The sequence below is a fragment of the Solanum stenotomum genome, chromosome 8, assembly GCF_019186545.1.
Source record: "Solanum stenotomum isolate F172 chromosome 8, ASM1918654v1, whole genome shotgun sequence".
Classification (NCBI taxonomy): domain Eukaryota; kingdom Viridiplantae; phylum Streptophyta; class Magnoliopsida; order Solanales; family Solanaceae; genus Solanum; species Solanum stenotomum.
The window spans coordinates 9,371,873-9,395,747 of record NC_064289.1 but is presented as its reverse complement, the minus strand read 5'-3'; positions in this window follow the sequence as shown (position 1 = coordinate 9,395,747).

Sequence of the window (23,875 nt, the reverse complement as noted above, 5' to 3'; positions counted from 1 at the left end):
AATTGACTCTAGGGTGAAAACTAACCCTAGATGAAGGATCACCATAGCTTTTGCTTGAAGAATCCCATGAAAATCTACCCAATATCCTTCCTCTTCATGAACATTGATACAAGAGGCATAATATAAGTCACAACCAATATACAAAGTCACATAATTCACATTAGAGAAAAATCACATATAACCCTTTACCTTCACCTTGAGCCTCCACCTCAAGTAACCCTCAAGCTATGCCTTGTGAAATGTATGAGTAGTGTCCCTTACCACCACCCACACTAAGTCACCACCTTAAGGTCACCCAAAATTGAACTTACTATTCATCCTTTAACCTTTATGCATAATTAGTGTGAAATTGTAACTACATATGTGAAGGCATACTTTAACCTTCGTTCAATGCAATTCACTAAAATAACTCATAGATTCATTAAAGGTGAGAACTACCGTTCAACCTTAGAATCAACATTAGTCTGTGAGAATAACTATCACACCAAGATCATGTGTTCTCATGAGAATGAACTTTCAATCAACACAATAGGATCAACATGATTATGTACATTTCATACATAATAATGTGTAAAGGTGCATATGAGAACTATACTTTCAAGTAACACCATTGATACATCATAATCATGTTTATGCATAGAGTGTGTGTAATTGTCCTTGCAACGACACAAACAACAACATTATCATCCTAGACATTTCATTCATAATTAAGTGTAAGGGTAACAGAAGAATGACCTTTCAACAATACCACAATATACACAATATTCATGTGACCTTCAACTTCCAAGTAAATCATGAGTTCACACACAATTGTGTCAACATGCAAAAACCTTCACAATATGCCCTTCAAGGGTTATGGACCAACTCATTCCAACATATAGCAGCAGCACAATAGATAAGGGAATACCATGATACTACAACTCATCAATACATTAATCACATCATGATTGGCGCTTTATACTTCAAGTATTCATCAACATTCACATAATATCAATTCATGTTTAGAAGCATTACCCTAAACCAATTCGATTCTAGGTGATCTAATCTAAGGCATTACATTGAGAATTTATCATTCTAGGAGGATCACATTTAAACCCTCAATTTGCCTCTTTCATGATAGAATCTTAGGTTAATCAAGAGTACATGTATAATTATACTAACATCAAGTAGCTACATCATATTTAAACACCTCCACCTTTCAAGTGGATCAACATCTCTAACACAAGTTTACTACAACAAGTACTTAGGTCAAACTTGTTATTTCAAGGCTATGATCACAAATACTCAATTCGCCAAAAAATCACCATAATTAGGCATAGATGATGATGATACAAGTCAACAATCTAAATCAATCTAGGAATAAATCCATCAACATTCATTTGTAATCAACAAACCCACTTCATAAAGCACAATTTAGGAATTTAGAGAAATGATGTGTTCATAGAGTATGTGCATCTTAAACCATCAATTAAACATCAATATAATCATAGTTTATCATTTGAAAATGTTTGATGCAAGAACCCATGAGATTGTGTGAAACATAGGGTTTTTCATGAAACTTGAAAACTTGAAAACTTCTTTGAAACTGAGACTAGGGTGAAAACTAACCCTAGATGAAGGATCACCATACCTTTTGCTTGAATAATCCCATGAAAACCCAATAGCCTTCCTCTTCAAGCCCTATGTCTTCTTCTCATCTTGGTCTTCAATGGAGTTCTTACAGAGAATATTTTGGGAGTGAGGGTTTTGATTTGTGGAAAAGTGAATAATGAAATCTAAAATACAATTTTAATGTTTTAATATTCTGAAAATACCTAAAACCACTTAAAATAACCATCCATACATTAATTAGGACTTGGGGTATATTTACCAATTCACCCCCAAGTTCGCTGTGTCATTTGACAGCAACACAATGGCCATTCACTCCCTAGACTCACGAACCGTGAGTCCATTCACGGACCATGCTGTTGGTCCGTGGTTTGGGGCTGTGGCATGGTTGGGAGGGGCCTGACCTACGGAGTCCATCCACGGGGCGTGGATGTACCTACAGGGCGTGGATGGACCTACGGGGCGTCGAACCCTTCCGTAGGTCACCCAATTTTGGCCAACTTTGGTCATATGGTGCAGCCTTGTGGTTAGACTTAGGGTCCTTCTCAAGGACCCTTAGGGTGGTCCTTGGGGAGTCGTACCTTGATGTTTGACTCCTAAACCCTTTAACCAAGGTTTGGAACAACAAGAAACACCATAAAGAGTCAAGACAACCACAAACGCACACACGTTAGGCTCTAGTTTCACTAGTTCATTTTTAGGGTCGTTAAATTTAGAATGGTTCTAGGATTGTCTCAAACCATGTTTATTAGAGTCTTGTTTATAAATGTAAAGTGCACCACATTTATGAATAAGAGGCTATTGATGTTTAGGATATATCACTTCTTCATTCTCTAAGTCGTGCCATAGAGTTTGGCTTTAGTAGACTCTTTTCTAATCCGTGCCCTATGGTTTTACAGGGTATGGCTAATACAAGGACAAATGCTAGGAGATAAGAGTTAGGCAATGATGAGCAAGAGGTTTCTCTCCAAGTTCCACATCAAGCTCCAATTGATTCTCCGAATATGTCTGGCAAAGATTAAGTCTGCCTTTATAGTGTTGGCTCAAGCCAATAGGGAGATAATAGCTCCGGCAGACCCAGTAAGGGGGATGGCTGCTTTGAGGGTGAGATAGTTTTTGAAGATGAACCCTCCACAGTTTTATGGCTCAAAGGTGGAGGAAGATCCTCAAGGTTTTATAGATGATGTGTATAAGGTGCTTGCAATCATGGGTTTGACTTCGATAGGGAATAAGGAACTAGCGGCTTATCAATTGAGGGATACAACACAAATTTTCTACGAACAATGAAAAGATAATAGGTCAGTAGAAGTGGGCCCAATAGAGTGGGAAGGGTTCTAAGAAGCATTCCTAGTGTAACGACCCTCAAAATGAAGTAGGATAAAGCAGAGCCTCACATGGGTTTTATGCATTAATAGCTTGTTAAGCTAATGAAGAATAGCCTTTAAGTCAGTTTTAAAGAGGTTGGAAGTTAAACGTCAAGGGATGACCAAGACATTCGGAAACTAGTCTTTTACGTGTTGGTGTGTTCTAGTATGTTGTTCATGTTTTAATGTGTTGTTTGGAGTCTAAATTCAGTGGATCCGACCCTAGTGTCTTAATAAATATTTTTATGGTCAAAACATTCGGATACGACTCCCCGGGGGCCACCCTAAGGGTCCCCGAGGAGGACCCCAACCTTGGCCAAGCAAGCTGTCAAGGCAGCTTGAAGTTGTGCTTGGAGGGAGCATGTCTGCGGCGCGGACTAGCTCCACCAAGGCACAAATGTTTGGTCCACCTCGCGGACATGTCGCAGACTCTACTGTCTCGAATTTAATTTCCAGAAAACTTGTGGGAACAGCTCCGCGTCGCTAACTTGTTTCCCGACGAAATCTGCGAAAATATGACTCAAGTTTGACTTGTTTAAAAGGTCCTAAGTGAGGGGTAGTTTGGGTACTTTGGGGAATTAATATAAACGGTTATTCTACCTATTTTTGAGTTGAGGGTCTTTCGGAAACAACCTCTCTTCAAATTGACCCTTCACTCTCAAAATAGATTTTCTCAAAAACTCCATTGAAGACCTTGATGAAGCTCAAGCTAGAAGATGGGTTTTCAACTGATTTCTCTTTCAATTTCATGGGTCTTCAATAATTAAGGTATGGTAACTCTGGATCCTTGAATAACCTCTCATTCAAGGAGTTCTATCAAAGATTTTCAAAAGTTATTCAAAGACCAAAAATCCCAATTTTCAATCTAAACATGGGTTCCTTGTCAAATGATTTTCTAAATCATTCTATTAATAAATTCATGTTGAATTAAGGTTTTTAAGACAATTTTCAAAGGAATCCTTGAAGAACCCATGATTCCCAAATTCTCAAAATTGACCTATGATCTGGGTCTTTGTGAATATGATATCTATTGGTGAAATTATGTTTAGATTAGATTGTATTGATGTTTCGTATGATTATCTATACTTATTCATGTTGAATTGTTGGTATATTGATGAGTTGATGATTACGGTCTTATGGGCAAAAGTTATGGGTTGATCCCTTTGTTTGTAGAATTTTACTTAGATTGTGTTTAAGATATTGAAATACATTGTTGATTCATATTGCTACCTATGTCAATTGATTATGATTTATTAAGGATTGATCTATGGTGATTATGGCTTGGAGAATTGATATTGTGTGGCTTGATCCACTTCTGGTGGAGGTGTCCACTTCTTGCCTATCTATGCATGTTGAGATCATGGCCTTGAAGGCAATAGATGTGAAGTGAATTGATGATTATGATGCATATGTTTATGAAGTTATGCCATGAAGGTTATGTATGCAATCCTCAATGCTAGCATAATGTTTAAAGTGTGTTGATGATGAGGAGTATAATGTGAATGATACTATTAAGGATAAGGTGTGGTCTACATGATTGATTATGTTAGGTACTATTGTGGAATGACCCCTACCTATATGACTCCTATATGAATGTATGATCATATACATGTTAGGAGTATCGATTCAATGTTGAATGTGTCCTTGTCTCCTATGATGATGTGTGGGTGTGTGGTTTAGAACCCCTAAGGGCTTTATATCAGAATTGCTCATGAATTGGGGACATTGTGAATGTGTTGTGATCCCTTGAAGGGAAGTGCACTCAATGTCAATGTTTTTGCTATTATGTCACTATAAGGACCAATATGCACACACATACTCTACATGTATATCTATGAATATGATGGGTTATGGTGTCTATTTAAAGGTTAACTCTTAGATTCACCCTTACATCTTATTATGCATGCAAATGTGTGATTAGCAAGGTATGAATATGTGTTGTATAAGGTGTTTATTTGAAAGGCTTTTTCACAAATGTACACACACACATGAATGAATGAATAAGGTTTATGATAATCTAATAAAAGTGAGTCTCTTGAAAGGTTTCCTTAATTGTACTCTAAACTAGACTATGTTATGAATATGGTAGCTATATGATATGAGGGATTAAGTCCCTAAATCCTACTTTATGAACTATTGTTAAATAAAGGCTTAAAGATGCTTAAAAAGGGAGTTGGAGCTTAGCACCGAGTGAACATGAAGAATGAGAGTGGCGGCTTCACGTTTAGCAAGTCCGGTTTCCCACAAGAGAACCTTCATGTTTAGTGAGTCTGGGTTCCCAACGTAGATGTTGTCTCATGAAATGTAAACCTCCACGCTTTGTAAGTCAAGGTTTTCTAGTAGGAATCTCCTTGTTTCATAACTACGTTCCCTCGTAGGTCTTAGCTTTGTAGATCCACTAGATAGCTATTATGTATGTAGGTCCTACTTTGGCTTGTAGTACCCTCTCTTTTCGGTGTGGATCCACTAGAACACCGGATTCCATGTAGTTGACATGGTCTATGTCGGTTATAGCAATGTCTCCCGACAGTTAATATACGAACTAAGATAAGAATATGAACTCTACTCAGGATTTCTTGAAGTGTTAATTAGTGTAGGTAGGACTATAGACCCTACTTATGCATTGCACAAGCGCACTCTAGGGGAGGTTATGATTAGGCTCTTTATGTAATGAAGAGTATGGTCGATGTACGTTAATATGAAAGGATGTTAAGGTTGACTCTACTTATATCAAGACACGAAGTATGATTATGCATGTGAATTACACTTCTGACTTGTTAATGGGTTTGCTTAGTATATGTGTGGGTATGGGACTCCATGGGTACATTACACAAGTGAGCTTGTGAAGGGGTTGTGAGGGTGGTTTACCTATGATATGATCTAAATGGTTAATGACTAATGATGTAGTAAAGGAATGAGTCATTATATGATGTTATGAAGTATGTGGTCTTATGGATAATGTTAAATGAAGATGTTATGACTTGTTGAATATGATGTGCCTAGTCTATGGTGGCTTCCTAGGAACCTTTGGTGGGAGTAGTATTATGGGATGCTACTTGCACATTGCACTAGTGTGACTTGGAGGTTGTCTTAGATGATGCTTCCTATGTGAAGACTGTGTCTTGTGGTGTGCTTATGACTGTATGAATATATGTGGTTGGATTGATGAAGTCTATACGTAAGTTCACCTTTGGTAACCTTAAGGTGATAGATTGCACCAAGTATTCCCTAAGGGTTGCTTTAGGAAAGGAGTTAAGATAAATAGGAAGGTAATGTATTGCATTGAATGTGCCTAAAATGTTATAAGTGGCTCTATGTGCTATTATGAATGGTTTCCATGTGTATGATGGTGTATGTGGTTTATATTGTGCCTAATGTGCTAAATGTTCTTGAAGTTTCTCTAAAACGGCATGATGCATAGTTTCTAACTAAATGTCCTTTTAAGAGCATGTTTTGCATGGTTATCATACTTAGTGCATTCTTGTACTGACATCATTCTTCTTCATCTTTTTACACCAAGTGTAGGTGATGGGAACTAAAGGGTCTTTCCTAGAAGTGATGAGTTTGGCCTACTATTCTCAAGTTCGGGTGTATTCTTAAAGATTCAAGGACCTTTATTTTAAAGACTTTCCTTAAGTTCTATGTACTAGATAGTAGTTTCTTTTGTATTGTAAGGGTTGTGTCCTTCTTGTGTTGTAATCATATTTTAAGATGGCTACCTTGAGACAGAGTACTCCAATTTTTGTATTAAAGGTTTAATGAGANGGTGTATTCTTAAAGATTCAAGGACCTTTATTTTAAAGACTTTCCTTAAGTTCTATGTACTAGATAGTAGTTTCTTTTGTATTGTAAGGGTTGTGTCCTTCTTGTGTTGTAATCATATTTTAAGATGGCTACCTTGAGACAGAGTACTCCAATTTTTGTATTAAAGGTTTAATGAGGTGACTTTTATGCCTTGTGTTATATTATGAAAAAGTTTTAATTTTTCTGCTATTTTTCTATGATCAATGTTATGACGAATGCTAAGGGCTTGTATAAGACCTCCGAGAGGTCAAATACGTCGGTAACGATTAGGGGGTGCTCTCAGGTCGTTACAAACTTGGTATCAGAGCATAAAGTTATGAAAATGGTGTTAGGATTCAACGTCTCACTAGTAGGGTCTTATTCATTGGTGAGAGTCGCGACACATCTATGAGCGAGAGGCTATAGGACGATAGAAGTTTCACTTTCTTCATTACTCTTGTGTCATGCCGTAGAGCTTAACTCCCTATGATCTCTCACTTATTTTCCCTTGTCCGGTCATCTTCTAGATGTGATTACTTGGAAGGGGCGATGTTGCAAGGATCGAGGGAAGAAAAGGTGAGTTTTAATGCTTATTATGATTTGGTGACTATATGAGTATATATATGAAGATAGATTTGGAAATCGTATTGTGATGCCAATCATGGCTATGTGTGACCTATGAGGTTGGGAGCATTACATTGAAAATGTTGTATGGTGGTGTACTTCTCGTATGGTAAGAATGAAATCCTTTTTAGCATGATGAGTTGCTTTATGGTGATGGGTAATGATAGTTGAAAGCCATGGTGTAGATTTGAGGAGTTTTGAAGGAATGTGGTAACTAGTGTGAATTGAAAGTTGTGTTTTTCTTATTAGTGATGCTTCATGGTTGTCCTTGTGTGAATCAGAGTTCTTTTGTAGGCTTACACTAATAGTGGAAAAAGGGGCTTTGTTCCATGAGTTGGGATAGGTTGCATGTACCCCTTAGTTCATGGGAAGGACAAGAGAATAGATGTTGACCAATTCTAAAGAGGATAGTTGTCTTGTAAGGTTGATCTTAAGGATGGTCATTCAAAGTGGGTGTTAGATAATACCTAGGCATAGTTGAGCGGAAAGTTACACCAAAGGTTATGATAAGGGTATGATGTGATAAAGAGTTGATTAAGCTCACCCCAAGTGGGTGGATAATGTGCCTAGATGGTAAGGTTTTGAGTGCCCTTAATATTTCTACATTGATCTTCCTTGAGTTCTCTATGTTAAGAACCACTTTGGATGACAGATATGAAGGGGAGTGGTATATATACTCATTTTGTTTGGATTCTTGAAATCCTCACCTAAGGACGTATAATGAAGATTTAGTGGAGAATGATTCCTACCTTAGAGATGAAGGAGGTAATGATTAAAGGAGTTTGCATAACTTGATCCCAAGAGGGGGACATTATGTTTAATTGGTAAGTGATAGTTATCTTGGTTACTTTAATATGCTCTTAGACGGGTTTACCCTAAGTGGGGGTTGATGAGTGAGTAGCAAGATTATTGATATCCTTATCTTTTCCTTCAATTCTTATTCAAGCTTGAGACCAAAGAGTTCCTAGTAGCTTGTTCGTGATTGGAGTCTTGCATATGATTATGAGTTGCATGATCTCCCTATGTTATGCATGTCCTAGAGGACACTATGTTATGCATGTTTTGAAGGATTCTTATTACATTAAAAAATGGAAGTTTAGTAATAAAAAATTCATGTTTCTCATGTCAATATGCATCTTTATATGGTGAATGCACTCTTGACTTCATGAGGAAGAGAGTATCAGCATGCTTAGGTTAGAAGTTGGAATTTCTCCTTAAAATAATTGACCTTTCTGTAATGCTTGCTTATGAGTTTTATGATGCCATGTGTGTATTATGTGACTAGGAGAAGGTAGTCCCTCCTTGACATAACAAAACATGGTAATGACAAGTATGTTCTTGGTAGTATGATGATTAAATGATAAGACTAGTAGATGATCTATAATCCTCATGTTAGGATGCAACTAGTATGAATTGCTTAATTGCTTCATTGAGTGGAAATGTTGATCATGTCTATGTGTGCACTTGAAAGCCATTGCATAATGGACCCTATGATGATATAAAAGGAGTAAATATCATGCCATGCTTAGGAGAAGGTAGTTCCTCATATGAAATGAGAAAGGCCTATGTGGTTGATGCATTATGAGTCGGTGAATAAAGTTTCAACTTGCTTGTGTAGCATGAGTTGATTTGAAGTGCATGCTTAAAATATTTCTTATGATAAAGTTGCATAACGTGAGTTAATGAGATAGTTGCATGTTGTGTTTCTTTGGTGTTTGAAATAAGAATGATGATTATGACATGATTTCCTTGTATGTGCATATTTTTGTGAAAATTAATGCTTAAGTTGTATTTTGAGATTTCATGACCTTTATTTCTCATGGTTGAAATTGCACCGATAGATGTTGTGTGATGTTGACTTTATGAGAGTTGTAATGACCATGCTTGATGTTGTCTTGTTAAAGAAATGTCTTGTTGATTGCTTAATATATATGTTGATGCTCATTGAATATGGAGAAGGTAGTTCCTCCTATACTTATGAGAAGTAAAGAGTTTTAAGCATAGTGATGGTTTGGAGAAGGAAGTTCCTACAATGAACTGGGAAATAATAAAGTTGATGCATAAGTTGGTAGAGGTGTTGCTACTTTCTTGAATTGCACAAAGTTGTTTTAAGCCTTTTATGTGGAGTTGATGTTCCTCCTTGATGTGTGATCTTATGTTGATGGTGTATGTTGTGTATTGTGAGCTACTAGTTGGGTCATTGAGTCCTCAGAAGTGTTTTAAGTGTCATTCGAGGACGAATGTTCCTAGTAGGGGATATTGTAATGACCCTCAAAATGAAGTAGGATAAATAAGAGCCTCACATGGGTTTTATGCATTCATAACTTGTTAAAATAATGAAGAGTAGCCTTTTAAGTCAGTTTTAAAGTTGGAAGTCAAACGTGAAGGGACGACCAAGACGTTCGAAAACTAGTCTTCTACGTGTTGGTGTGTTCTAGTATGTTGTTCATGCTTTTATGTGTTGTTTGGAGTCTAAAATCAGTGGAGGTGACCCTAGTGTCTTAATAAATGTTTTTAGGGTCAAAACGTTTGGATACGACTCCCTGGGGCCACCCTAAGGGTCCCCAAGGAGGACCCCAGCCTTGGCCAAGCAAACTGCCAAGGCAGCTTGAAGTTGTTCTTAGAGGGAGTATGTCCGCGTCGTGGACTAGCTCTTCCAAGGGCCAAATGTTTGGTCCGCGTCGCGAAAATGTCGTGGACTCTACTATCTCGAATTTCATTTCCAAAAAACTTGTGGGAACACCTCCGCGTGGAGAACCTGTTTCCTGACGAAATCTGCAAAAATAGAACTCAAGTTTGACTTGTTTAAAAGGTCCAACTAAGTGAGGGGTAGTTTGGGTATTTTGGGGAATTAATATAAACGGTTATTGTAGCTATTTTAGGATATTTTAAGTTGGTTAAAACCCCAAAACCTAAAATTAGACCCCATTCTTCAAATTGACCCTTCCCTCTCAAAATAGATTCTCTCAAAAACCTTATTGAATACCTTAATGAAGCTCAAGCTAGAAGATGGGGTTTTAACTGATTTCTTTTTCAATTTCATGGGTCTTCAATAATTAAGGTATGGTAACTCTTGATCCTTGAATAACCTCTCAATCAAAGATTTTAAAAAGTGATTCAAAGACCAAAAATCCCAATTTTCAATTTATATATGGGTTCCTTGTCAAACGATTTTCTAAATCATTCTATTGATGAATTCATGTGGAATTAAGGTTTTTAAGACAATTTTCAATGGAATCCTTGAAGAACCCATGATCCCTAAATTCTCAAAATTGGCCTATGATGTGGGCCTTTGTGAATATGATTTGTATTGGTGAAATTATGTTTAGATTAGATTGTATTGATGTTTCGTATGATTATCTATACTTATTCATGTTGAATTGTTGGTATATTAATGAGTTGAGGATGATGGTCTTATGGGCAAAAGTTATGGGTTGATCCCTTTGTTTATAGNTTTGAACCTTTGTGACTTGTTCTTTGAGAATTTATCTTTAAACCTTTACTAGTTTCATAGTTTAAGGTATAAAGTAACTTCTTCTTGTGATATCTTTGGTTTCTTTTTGGTATTCTTTAGAAGGTGATTAGTTTCTACATACTAATTATTGTCTTTAGTTACTCATAAAGCGGTCAAGATCCGAATCTATCGTTTTGATTCGTTTTCTCAAGTAAAGGCGTTAGATTTCTTCCATAAATCTATACGTTGTTTCTTGGATCTTTTCAAGGCCTTAGAACATCTAATCCTTGGAAATTCGTGGATCTTTCCTTCGAATTTCCCATATCTTTAGTTAGTTTTTTTTGTTTCTTTTCTTTGTGCTTCCGCATTCTAATATTCAATTCTCTATTTGTGATCTCCCTTAACCTTGCTGTTATCACCCATGATCCCTAAATTCTCAAAATTGGCCTATGATGTGGGCCTTTGTAAATATGATCTGTATTGGTGAAATTATGTTTAGATTAGATTGTATTGATGTTTCGTATGATTATCTATACTTATTCATGTTGAATTGTTGGTATATTAATGAGTTGAGGATGATGGTCTTATGGGCAAAAGTTATGGGTTGATCCCTTTGTTTATAGAATTATACTTAGATTGTGTTTATGATATGAAATTACATTGTTGATTCCTATAACTATCTATGTCAATTGATTATTAATTACTGAGGATTGATCCATGGTGATCATGGCTTGGAGAATAGGTAATTTGACCTAACTTCTAGTCTATAGTATGAGCATTGATTTTATGTGGCTTTATCCAGTTATGGTGGAGGTGTTCACTTCTTGTCTATCTATTCATGTTGAGATCATGGCCTTGAAGGCAATAGATGTGAAGTGAATTGATGATTATGATGCTTATGTTTATGAAGTTATGCCATGAAGGTTATGTATGCAATCCTCAATGCTAGCATGATGTTTAAAGTGTGTTGATGATGAGGAGTATAATGTGAATGATAATGTTAGGGATAAGGTGTGGTCTACATGATTGATTATGTTAGGTACTATTGTGGAATGACCCCTACCGATATGACTCCTATATGAATGTGTGATCATATACATGTTAGGAGTATCGATTTAATGTTGAATGTGTCCTTGTCTCTTATGATGAAGTGTGGGTGTGTTGTCTAGAATCCCTAAGGGCTTTTGTAACGTCCCATATTTTGCATATACTAGTTCTATGTGTGTAGTGAGGATTTGAAATAGGTTTGACAATATTCGGAAGAGGCTTGAGGCTAAATAGAGTAAGTAAAGTATAATTTGTCATAGTAATCAACCTACTTGCTTAAGCTACTGATTCGGATATCTTACGTAATTAAGTTACTCACGTACATGTGTAGCTTACGTAGAAAGGATGACATAGGTTCTTAATGATAGATTAACTGCTGACCTACTTAAATAAGTGGTAAGTAGGTGATGCACCTACTTAGGAAATATGTGGACTGCATTTAAAAGAAAAGGGCAACTAGGTGATGCAGCTACTTAAAGATCTTGTGGCAGAAATTAAGGGAGTGATGTACCTGCTTACTTAAAGTGAGGGACTAGATAATTCTACATTTTTCTAAATGTAAAAACGTTCATAAAGCACCCTTAAGAGAATGAAATTCATTTCATATATCTCTCACTTGTTCTACAGCAATTTACTCCCTAAAAGAAATCCTAGAAGCTCCAAAGTGCTGGCCTGCAAGTTCACCATTAAAAATCTGAGAAAACCCTTTTTTTTTCAAGTACAAGTTGGTGTAACATCTCCCATCTTAAGAAATTCAAGAGGAGAACTGATTTCACCTTAAGGTAAGGCTACTGCCATATGTTAATTTTTTCATCCCTCTTTTGTGCTTGAATTGGTTAGGAGATTTGGTATGTGTTAATGAGCTGAGAATTGTTCCTTTTACATGGTGTGAGATTGGGGAATGTTCTGGTTAATTGTGCATGTTGGGACAACCATGGAGGGGAGTCCCTTTTAACTCAATTGTTAGCCCATTTGAGCATTTTAAATGTAATGTTAGTTGGATGCTCAAGGGACAGTGGTCGGAAACCGTGAGTTCATATTGCTACTGCCACATTCTGATGATTAGAAACTAATTTGTGTATAGTAACATAAGGAGGCATGTGCAGAAGTCATGAGAACTTGTTAAAGGATAAAACGATAAAAGGTGCAGTAACGTACCATCTAATTGGGCGTTGCATGAGCTTGCTGCCTGCAACCCCTTTATATATTGTTTTGCATATGTTATAAAGCCCGAGGAGTTTCAGGGGACCTTATTAGAAGGTCGTATTGTACATGACGTTATTAAAGGAGAAGGGGTGGAATGCATACCATCGGTTTGATAAGTATGGGTTTGCTGCCTGATTACTATTTGCCAAGTTTAAGTAGCCCAATCTGTTGGTTAGCTACTAATATTAGTTGTGTTACTTATTTCATTGTAGATTAATAATCGAAAAGGAAGGAGGTTAATCGTTGTACTATCTGAGTGGTACAGCAAGGTATGTAAGGCTATTCGATTCTATATTATTTGGCATGAACTCTGCTTGTGTCACTACCAACAAGTGAGCTTCCTAAGTGCTCTTTCAAGTAAAAGACACTTAGTGGTAGCGTACAATCCCAAACACAGCTAACAATAGTTCCCCTCTCCTTAGTGTGTCGAATTGCTTCAATATATGTGCATCTTTACTTTTCCAAGTATTGGTATGAGAAAAGGGTAATTTCAGCAGTAGCTTTGTGATTCCTCCTGTCAATCAAATGAGGTCCATTGTGTCATTTGAGCTCTTATGTAATTCATTAGTGTTACATTTCCATCTTGTGTTATTGTTATTGCCCTAAGTGCATATTCACATGTTTCCTACTACTGATCCACAGTTCTGATGCTCAAAAATAATTATGACCACGAAAATAACAATCTCAAAGATTAAAGAAACTATATGAAGCGGTATATGTGTAAGGGTGGCAGCCCAGGGGCAAAAGCCTAGCATGGGTCGATCCCAATTTGTGTATAAGGGTGGCAGCCTAGGGGCGAAAGCCTAGCATGGGTCGATCCCAAATTTATATATTTGAGGACAGCATCTCAGGGGTTAAAATGCCTAGCATGGGTCATCCTCTTTTACCACTGATCAGTTGGTTATTTGTATCACATGCTTTACAGAGATCGCAATGTAAAGAAAATTTACAGAAAAGAATATAATGTACATGATCCCACAACAGCAACAAGGGTGGTCTTTAATCTAATCTATGCAGTTACATATTGATACTTGATTTCAATTGAGCTCTTGTTTACATATGTTATTGCCTTACATATTCAGTACATTCTTCGTACTGACGTCCCTCTCGGGGGACGCTGCATTTCATGCTGCAGCCACAGGTACTCCAGCTAGTAGACCTCCCCAGTAGGAGCACAGGACACTCAGCTGCTATTGGTGAGCTCCAAGTTGATTCGGGGCTTAATCGAGTCTTTGGCATCTATTTTGTTACCGTATAGTAGTTAAGGGTAAGGCGGGGCCTTGTCCCGACCTAAACTAAGGTTGTCTATCTTGTAGAGGCTTTGTAGACTAATGTATAAAGTTTGGTTGTGTCTTGTCTCTTAACAATTGTGGCCTCCACGGCCAAGTGTTGTACATAAGTTTTGGGCCTGTCTATGTCGGTCTTTTATCACTACAGGGCATATAAGCTTGTCATAGCTTCATAGTTATCATAGTTAAATGTATGGTAAGTGCAGGTTGTAAGTTGGTTCTCCCGGGCCATTTAGACATCGGGTGCCTGTCCGTCTTAATCAGATCTGAGGCGTGACAAAAGTGGTATCAGAGCAGGTCATCCTAGGGAGTCTACAAAGCCGTGTCTATGTAGAGTCTTGCTTATGGATGTGTTGTGCACCACATCTATAAACAGGAGGCTACGGGACATGTAGGAGTTGTTTCTGTTGTTTCATCTTCTAGATCGTGCGATAGAGCCATATTGTAGGTGGATTATATCTAACCTCTAAATTGTTTTATTATAGCAAAGATGCCGGTTACGAGAAGGAGTAAAAATACAGGCAAGCAAATAGATGTGGCTGCCGGAGAAGGGAGTAGCCAATCATTACCTAGACAAGCTGATCAAAGTGAGGCTCAAAATGAGTCTCTATCACAGACTTCCCCGACTCCTCCATCTCCAGATGATTTAAGGAGGGAAGCAGCACCTCGAGAACCCCCTATTAATACTACTGAGCAAGATTTAAAGAATGCAGTCCAATTATTGACTCGTATAGTTGCTGGCCAAGGGCAAAGGCAAGAAGGTCCAATTGCAGGTACGAGTGGTGCAGATAGGGCTGCTAGTACGCGGATACGTGATTTTCTTAATTTGGACCCTCCATCATTCACCGGGTCAGATCCTAAAGAAGATCCGCAAGACTTTATTGATCAGATTCAACGAACTTTGGATGTTATGCATGTAAGTGGTAAAGAAGCAGTTGAGCTAGCAACATATAGACTCAGGGGTATGGCTATATTGTGGTATGAAGCTTGGAAGCAATCAAGGGTTACAGATGCACCTTTAGCTAGTTGGAAAGAGTTCAAAAAGGCATTTCTTGACCATTATCTGCCATTGGAGATCCGAGAGGCCCGTGCTGATCAGTTTTTAAATCTCCACCAAGGGAATATGAGTGTGAGGGAGTACAGTCTCAAGTTTAATTCTTTATCCAGGTATGCTCCTAATGTAGTGTCTACTATGGAGGATAGAGTTCATCGATATGTGGACAGATTAGATTCATATTTGGTTAGAGATTGTACCATTGCTTCTTTGAATAAAGACATGGATATAGCGAGGATGCAAGCTTTTGCACAAAAGTTGGAGGATCAAAGGCAAAGAAGAAGGGCACAAGAGTCGGAAAGAGGGCAGTCCAAGAGGGCCAAATCTACGGGGCAGTTTACCCAATCTCAAGGTGAGTTTAAGCCTCGGTTTTCTAATAGACCGCCTAGGCCATCATTTTCCTACTCTACAGCTAGTGCTCCACCCCGAGGGTCTAGGGGCGATCAGTTTGGGCAAAGAGGTGAAAGCCAAAGCTCAAGAACAGCGGGGCACCACGAGCAGGGAATTATGAGCCAATCAAGACCTCCTCGACAACTTTGTATACAATGCGGGAGAAATCACCTAGGCACATGTAGGTTTGGGACAGATGCTTGTTTTTGGTGTGGTACACCGGGACACATGATGAGAAATTGCCCTCAAAGGGGCATGGGTGGTATGGCACAACCTGCTGGATCGATTGCTGCATCGTCTTCATCAGTTCCTTCTTTAGGCAGGGGTGCACAAATGCCTGCAGGTCGTGGTAGAGGTGTTAGAGGGGCAGCTAGTTTTAGTGGAGTTCAGAATCGCACGTATGCCCTAGGGAATCGACAAAATTTGGAGGCTTCACCGGATGTGGTTACAGGTACATTATCCATCTTTTCACATATTGTATATGCATTAATTGATCCATGGTCTACACTATCATATGTCACTCCATTGATTGCTGCAAAGTTTAAAAGAACACCAGAATTATTGGTTAAACCAATTGAAGTGTCTACACCGATTGGTGAATCTATTATAGTTAGAAGAGTCTACCGAAAGTGCATAGTAACTGTTTGTGGTCGTAATACATTAGCTGACCTTGTTGAACTAGAAATGGTTGATTTTGATGTCATAATGGGTATGGATTGGTTAGCTTCTTGTTATGCTACAGTAGAATGCCGAACTAAGATGGTGCATTTCCATTTTCCAAAAGAGGCAGTCCTTGAATGGAAAGGTAATATTGGGGCGCCAAGAGGTAAGTTTATTTCTTATTTTAAGGCGAAGAAGATGATGTCCAAAGGCTACATATGCCATTTAGTAAGAGTACGAAATATAGATGCAAATCCACCAGCTCTTCAATCTGTTCCGGTGGTAAATGAATTTCCTGAAGATCTTCCAGGTTTGCCTCCAAAACGAGAAGTAGAGTTTGGTATTGATATAATTCCAGATACTCAACCTATCTCCATTCCTCCATATAGAATGGCCCCGGCAGAATTACGGGAGTTGAAGGAACAATTAAATGATTTGTTAGAAAAAGGATTCATAAGGCCTAGTATATCCCCAATAGGAGCACAGGACACTCAGCTGCCATTGGTGAGCTCCAAGATGATTCGGGGCTTAATCGAGTCTTTGGCATCTATTTTGTTACCGTATAGTAGTTAAGGGTAAGGCGGGGCCTTGTCCCGACCTAAACTAAGGTTGTCTATCTTGTAGAGGCTTTGTAGACTAATGTATAAAGTTTGGTTGTGTCTTGTCTCTTAACAATTGTGGCCTCCACGGCCAAGTGTTGTATATAAGTTTTGGCCCTGTCTATGTCCGTCTTTTATCACTACAGGGCATATAAGCTTGTCATAGCTTCATAGTTATCATAGTTAAATGTATGGTAAGTACAGGTTTTAAGTTGGTTCTCCCGGGCCATTTAGACATCGGGTGCCTGTCCGTCTTAATCAGATCTGAGGCGTGACAACTTTATATGTGAATTGATCATGAATTGGGGACATTGTGAATATGTTGTGATCCCTTGAATGGAAGTGCACTCATTGTCAATGTTGTTGCTATTATGTCACTATGAGGACCAGTATGCACACACATACTCTACATGTATAGCTATGAATATGATGTGTAGTGTCTATTGAAAGGTTAACTCTTAGATTCACCCTTACATCTTATTATGCATGCAAAATGTGTGATAGCAAGGTATGAATATGTGTTGTATAAGGTGTTTATTTGAAAGGCTTTTTCACATATGTACACACACACATGAATGAATGAATTAGGTTTATGATAATCTAAAGAAAGTGAGTCTCTTGAAAGGTTTCCTCAATTGTACTCTAAACTGGACTATGTTTGAATATGGTATGATTATGTGAAAGGTCATTCTCACATAATGTAGGTTCTATGATGAAAGTTCATTCTCATCTTAGAAACCTTTGAGCTATATGATATGAGGGATTAAGTCCCTAAAGCCTACTTTATGAAGTAATGTTAAATAAAGGCTTAAAGATGTTTAAAAAGGTGGTTGGAGCTTAGTACCGAGTGAACATGAAGAATGAGAGTGGCTGCTTCACGTTTAGCAAGTCCGGCCTCTCACAAGAGAACCTTCACATTTAGCGAGTCTGGGTTACCAACATAGATGTTGTCTCATGAAATGGAAACCTCCACGCTTAGTAAGTCAACGTTTTCTAGTAGCAATCTCCTTGTTCCATAACTACGTGCCCCCGTAGGTCTTAACTTAGGGGAACCACTAGATAGCTATTATGTATGTAGGTCCTACTTTGGCAACTATTACCCTCTCTTTTTGGTGTGAGAGTAGAACACCGAATTCCATGTAGCTCACATGGTCTAGGTACGTTATGGCAATGTCTCCCAAAAGTTAAGAAATGAACTAAGATAAGATTGTGAACACTAGTCATGATTTCTTGAAGAGTTACTTAGTGTAGGTAGGACTATGGACCCTACTTATGCATTGCACAAGTGGACTCTAGGGGAGGTTATTATTAGGCTCTTTACGTAATGAAGACTATGGTCTATGTATGTTAATATGCAAGCATGTTAAGGTTGACTCTACTTATGTCAAGACACGAAGTATGAGTATTCATGTGAATTACACCTATGACTTCTTAATGGGTTTGCTTAGTATATGTGGGGGTATGGGACTCCATGTGTACATTGCACAAGTGAGCTTGTGAAGGGGTTGTGAGGGTGGTTTACCTATGATATGAACTAAATGGGTTATGAATAATGATGTAGTAAAGGAATGAGTCCTTATATGATCTTATGAAGTATCTGGTCTTATGTCTAATGTTAAATGAAGATGTTATGACTTGTTGAATATGTTGTGCCTAGTCTATGGTAGCTTCCTAGGAACACTTACTGGGAGTAGTATTATGGGATGCTACTTGCACATTGCACTAGTGTGACTTGGGGGTTGTCTTAGGGGATGGTTCCTATGTGAAGACTATGTCTTATGGTGTGCTTATGACTCTATGAATATATGTGGTTGGATTGATGAAGGCTATATGTAAGGTTACCTTTGGTAACTTTAAGGTGATACATTGCACCAAGTATTCCCTAAGGGTTGCTTGAGGAAAGGAGTTAAGATAAAGAGGAAGGTAATGTATTGTATGCATTGAATGTGCCTAAAATGTTATAAGTGGCTCTATGTGCTATTATGAATGCTTTCCATGTGTATGATGGTGTATGTGGTTTATATTGTACCTAATGTGCTAAATATTCTTGAAGTTTCTCTAAAAAGGCATGATGCATAGTTTTCAACTAAATGTCCTTTTAAGAGCATGTTTTGCATTGTTATCATACTTAGTGCATTCTTGTACTGAAACCATTCTTCTTCATCTTTTTACACCAAGTGTAGGTGATGGTGACTAAAGGGTCTTTCCTAGAGGTGATGAGCTTGGCTTACTATTCCCAAGTTCGGGTGTGTCCCTAAAGATTCAAGGACCTTTATGTTAAAGACTTTCCTTAAGTTCTATGTACTAGATAGTATTGTAAAGGTTGTGTCCATCTTGTGTTGTAGTCATGTTTTAAGATGGCTACCTTGAGACGTAGTACTCCAATTTTTGTATTAAAGGTTTAATGAGGTAACTTTTATGTCTTATGTTATATTATGAAAAAGTTTTAAATTTTCCACTATTTTTCTATGATCAATGTTATGATGAATGCTAAGGGCTTGTATAAGACCTCCGAGAGGTTGAATACGCCGGTAATGACTAGGGATGCTCTCGCGTCGTTACACTTAGATAGGTACTTTCCCCTAGAATTGAGGGAACGAAAGATACAAGAATTCATTAATCTTCGTTAAGGAGGTATGAGTGTGAAGGAGTATGCTCTTAAGTTCACCCAATTATCAAAGTATGCTCCAACTGTAGTAGCGGACTCAAGGGCTAGAATGAATAAATTTGTGATGGGAGTGTCTGACATGGTAAGAAATGAGTTTCGTTCGGCAATGCTTATCCCTAGTATGAATATTTCAAGTCTTATGGTTCATGCCAAATAAATTCAGGAGCAAATGCTCAAGAAAATGAATAAGGAGGTAAAGAGAGCTAGAACTGATGATGTGAACCTTGATAATGCTAAGTCCGATGGACAAAGTAGGCTTAAGTCTAATGAAGGTATTGCGGTCAAGATTCTTCCAACACCCCTAGGTTCGACAAAGAAAAGGGTAGTGGGTCTCCATTTTCCTAAGACTAATTGCACCAAGTGTGGAAGGAGTCACTATGGTAAGTTCCTATCCGGCAGAGATGGTTGCTATGGGTGTGGAAAGGATGGGCACAAAATGAGAGATTGCCCAGTTTTTAAGGCTAAGGGAAGGGGGGGATAAGAGAGTTACATCTAGTGGTCCGGATGAGAGTGCTCAAAAGAAGAATATGTTCTGTAACCTCCGAGCTAAGAGTGATCAAGTGTGATCTCCTTAAGTTGCTACCGGTATGTGCTTCATGCTTTATCTAGATTCTGGTGTTGCTTGTCTTTTATGAATTTTGATATGATAGACCTTAATGATGTCTTTAGTATGTATGAGCCTTATTGTTGCTTCATGTGATAGAGGATGTTTAGAAGAATTTTGTATAGGCTTACTACCAAGGGGGAGATAGTGTGCCTAGCTAGTAAGGTCATTGTGTGTCTATGTGTTGCCATGATTTCCTTATATGCGTGTTCATGGAAAAGCTTAGGTCTTGATAGATATGACTGATATGCATTGTTTTACCTCACGTTGTAGTGCTTTGCATAAGTTGCATATAGACTTCATGAGACAATTATTTGAGCATGCCTTAGTTTGGAGTTGAAAGATTCCTCCTTAAATGAATGTTTTTTGAATGTAAAATGCATATGAGCTCCATGAGAGTATGTTGAGCATGTTATGAGCAGGAGATGATAGTTCCTCATTGAACATCACTAATTATGAGAATTTCATGCACAAATGTGTTGTTTGATGAAGCTCCTACTTGCTTATGTTGCATTTAGTATGTGTAGTGGGATTTGAAGTTTTCCTCCGTGTTTATATGCATTAGATATGTTTCATGCATGATGGGCTGCTAGTCTAGAGTTGTTTCCCTTAAGAAGTGTTTAGTAATGTCATTCGAGTACGAATGTTCCCAAGGGGGAGATATTGTAATACCCCATAAACTAGTAGACTAAATTAGGGATTTAAGCTAGGGTAGTTTTGTATGAGGTTAGAGTCATAGATAAGACTTTTCACACTTAAAATCAGGAGTGTAGGGATTGAACGTCAAGGCACGTCTTACACCCCGTAATCTTATAGACTAACCTAGGATGTGGGGTTGTCAAGCCTTGGTTGGTGGCAAGTGCCTAAGGGACCTGGGTTTAATTAAGGAAAAACCTTTTCCTCCAAGCCAACTTGGCGAAGGGCAGCATGATCGCCCAAGTGACTTGGTGAGGCGCCTAAGTGCACTTGCAGTGGCCTAGTGGATTGTTCCCTTGGCCTACTGGAAATTTGTGCGAGCCAAGTCGGGTCTCGTTGGTTTGATTGGTGAATCACCCAAGGGACCCCTCCATCACCCAAGTGACCTGTCCTTTTAGGGAGCATACTGGAAATTAGGCGAGCTAAGGGTCCATTAGGCGTGTCGCCTACTGCCCTTGGCGAGCCAAAAGGGGAAAGTTGGTGAGCCAAGTCGTGTAGGTTAGTAATTTTTAAGTTGAAACTTTAAGGGCCTTTAGTTTTCTTCCAAAATTGAACCTACATTATTTTACTCTTTTCCTAGTAAGTATATACGTTTTTTAGACTCAAGTTTTCTTGAATTAAGTCATTCTCCCTAGAATCTAAAGAAAACCCAATTTCATCCCCTCCAAAGAATATTTCTCTCTCCAGAAAACCCAAGACTTGAAGAAGAAGATAGAGTTTGACGCTAAGGTAAAAAACAAAGACTCCATTGTTTAAAGCCTATGTAGGGCTTTTATTTAAGGTATGTATAGCTTTTCATCTATGATATCTGATACTTATTGTGACCAATGACACTGACCTACCGTATGAGTGTCTACGATCGTCGATAATATAGTAACTGAACCAAGGGTTGGGGTCGTGTCCCAAGGGAGCGGTTTTGAGAATTAACAACCATTTAGAATTTCATTCAAGTTAGTCGTAGTTAAAGACATTTGTGATAAAAGACATTGTAAATTAAAGGGGGTGACACAAAACTGTCAAATATCAAAAGGGGGTTTTGTAACAAGTATTAAAACAACAAAATAAACAAGAAAATCAAGTATGGGGAAAGGTTCTTGGGATGTGACCGCAATACAAGTTGAGATAAATTGTTGGGTATATGCTTTCGATAGGAAATTTGCAAAATAATAGTGAGCAGGCTAAGCTTTAAATGGAAATAAGTTCCCTCTCGGACAACTTATCCCATTTTAAATGTGTTCCTCTCGGACACCCATTTGCCATATGAAGACCAGCCTACACCTTACCCCACTCACTCTCTCGAGCTGAGTGTTAGGATATGGGACTAGGGCTCACCCTCTCGGGCAGAACCTCATCTCGACCCACTCCTTAGGCCATCAATCTAGTGGTTTTGGTTTCATGACCTCCCTCTCGGGCAAACCGAAAACACATGGGTGGCTTTGTATTTGCAACTACAAACCCTGTAAATTAAACCACAACTACTAGGTGAAATCACCATTAAAATACATCTAACCTATCAACAAGCAAGACCCAACAAGAATATCAACCCATATTTGCTAAATGACACCCCAAGAATGGTGATTGTTAGCCACACATCAAGAAATAAGAAATTATACCTAACATGATAATGAAATCAACTAGGTATATGAAATTAAACTTTAAATTAAGCAAAGGAAAATGAATAGAGAAGACCCACTTCCAAACTTGGGGAAGAAGAACTCCTTTCTTCAAGTCTCAACAAAACCCTCTCCAAACTTGAAAGAAAAAATCCACTAAAGTATATTCTAAAGTGAAAATAATAATAATAATTGTTCCACTCCAAAATTCTCCAAAAATCTCTAATTCTAACTAGTATTTATAGTTTTCATAGATTGTGCTGCGGAGGATTGTTCGGCGACATTTGTCAAAATAGCCGATGAACTCGGCGACCCGCCTTTAGGTCAGCTCATCACCTTTAGTGTCTTGCCTTTACCATCCTCACATTCTGGATCATTGGGCGGTACAGTACTGCTTTGTGAAACTGATCGGCGACTCACAGATTTCTCCTTTCCTCGCATTTTGATCCACTTCGTTAAAGGTTTCGCGTACTGGATCAAAGTGCGGTTTATATCGTTTCGGCAACTCGCCAAGTAAAACTTGATGATCTGCAGGATTCCATTTCTTGTTCATTTCAGCCCTATTTACTCCGTTTTGCACCTAAGTGTCCATTGTTCCACTAAACTTCAAATACCTGAAACTTCTGTATTTTAATAAGATATTGAGATAAAACAAGCATTCAAGGACACTCTTTCCATTAAAATAAAGCGCTAAATGAGTCCAATTTGTGGACTCATCAATACCCCAACCTAAACTTTTGCTTGTCCTTGGGCAAACTCAAGTCCAGCCGTTCAAAAAGGGTGCCTCAAACAGTGCTACACAAGACTGAATCATGAATGCACACAACAAGACTTAATTTACTTATGCAAGGATCAATTGTGTACTCAAAGTTTCAAATTGTGACACACCATCACCAAAGATTCTCATGCTTGCAATACTTCCTACTTGTGTAGCTTCAAGCTCAACAAAAATATCTAAATGCCCTCATACAAAGAATGATTCCATATTCACACACATATATGATTCAATTTAAGATCAGAAATCAGATACAACGCTCACACTCAAAAAAAGGAACACAATGCATGCTTTCACCCATAGGTTTGCCCTTAGTTTCCAATTGACTTTCGATCCAACTTACTCAAGATCAAAAAGGTCTTTCTAAGGCTTTAAACGGGGTTGAGTGCAAAGTTATAGTCATTTAGGCTTAGTGATTTTTTCTTCGTGAGTTGTGGCATT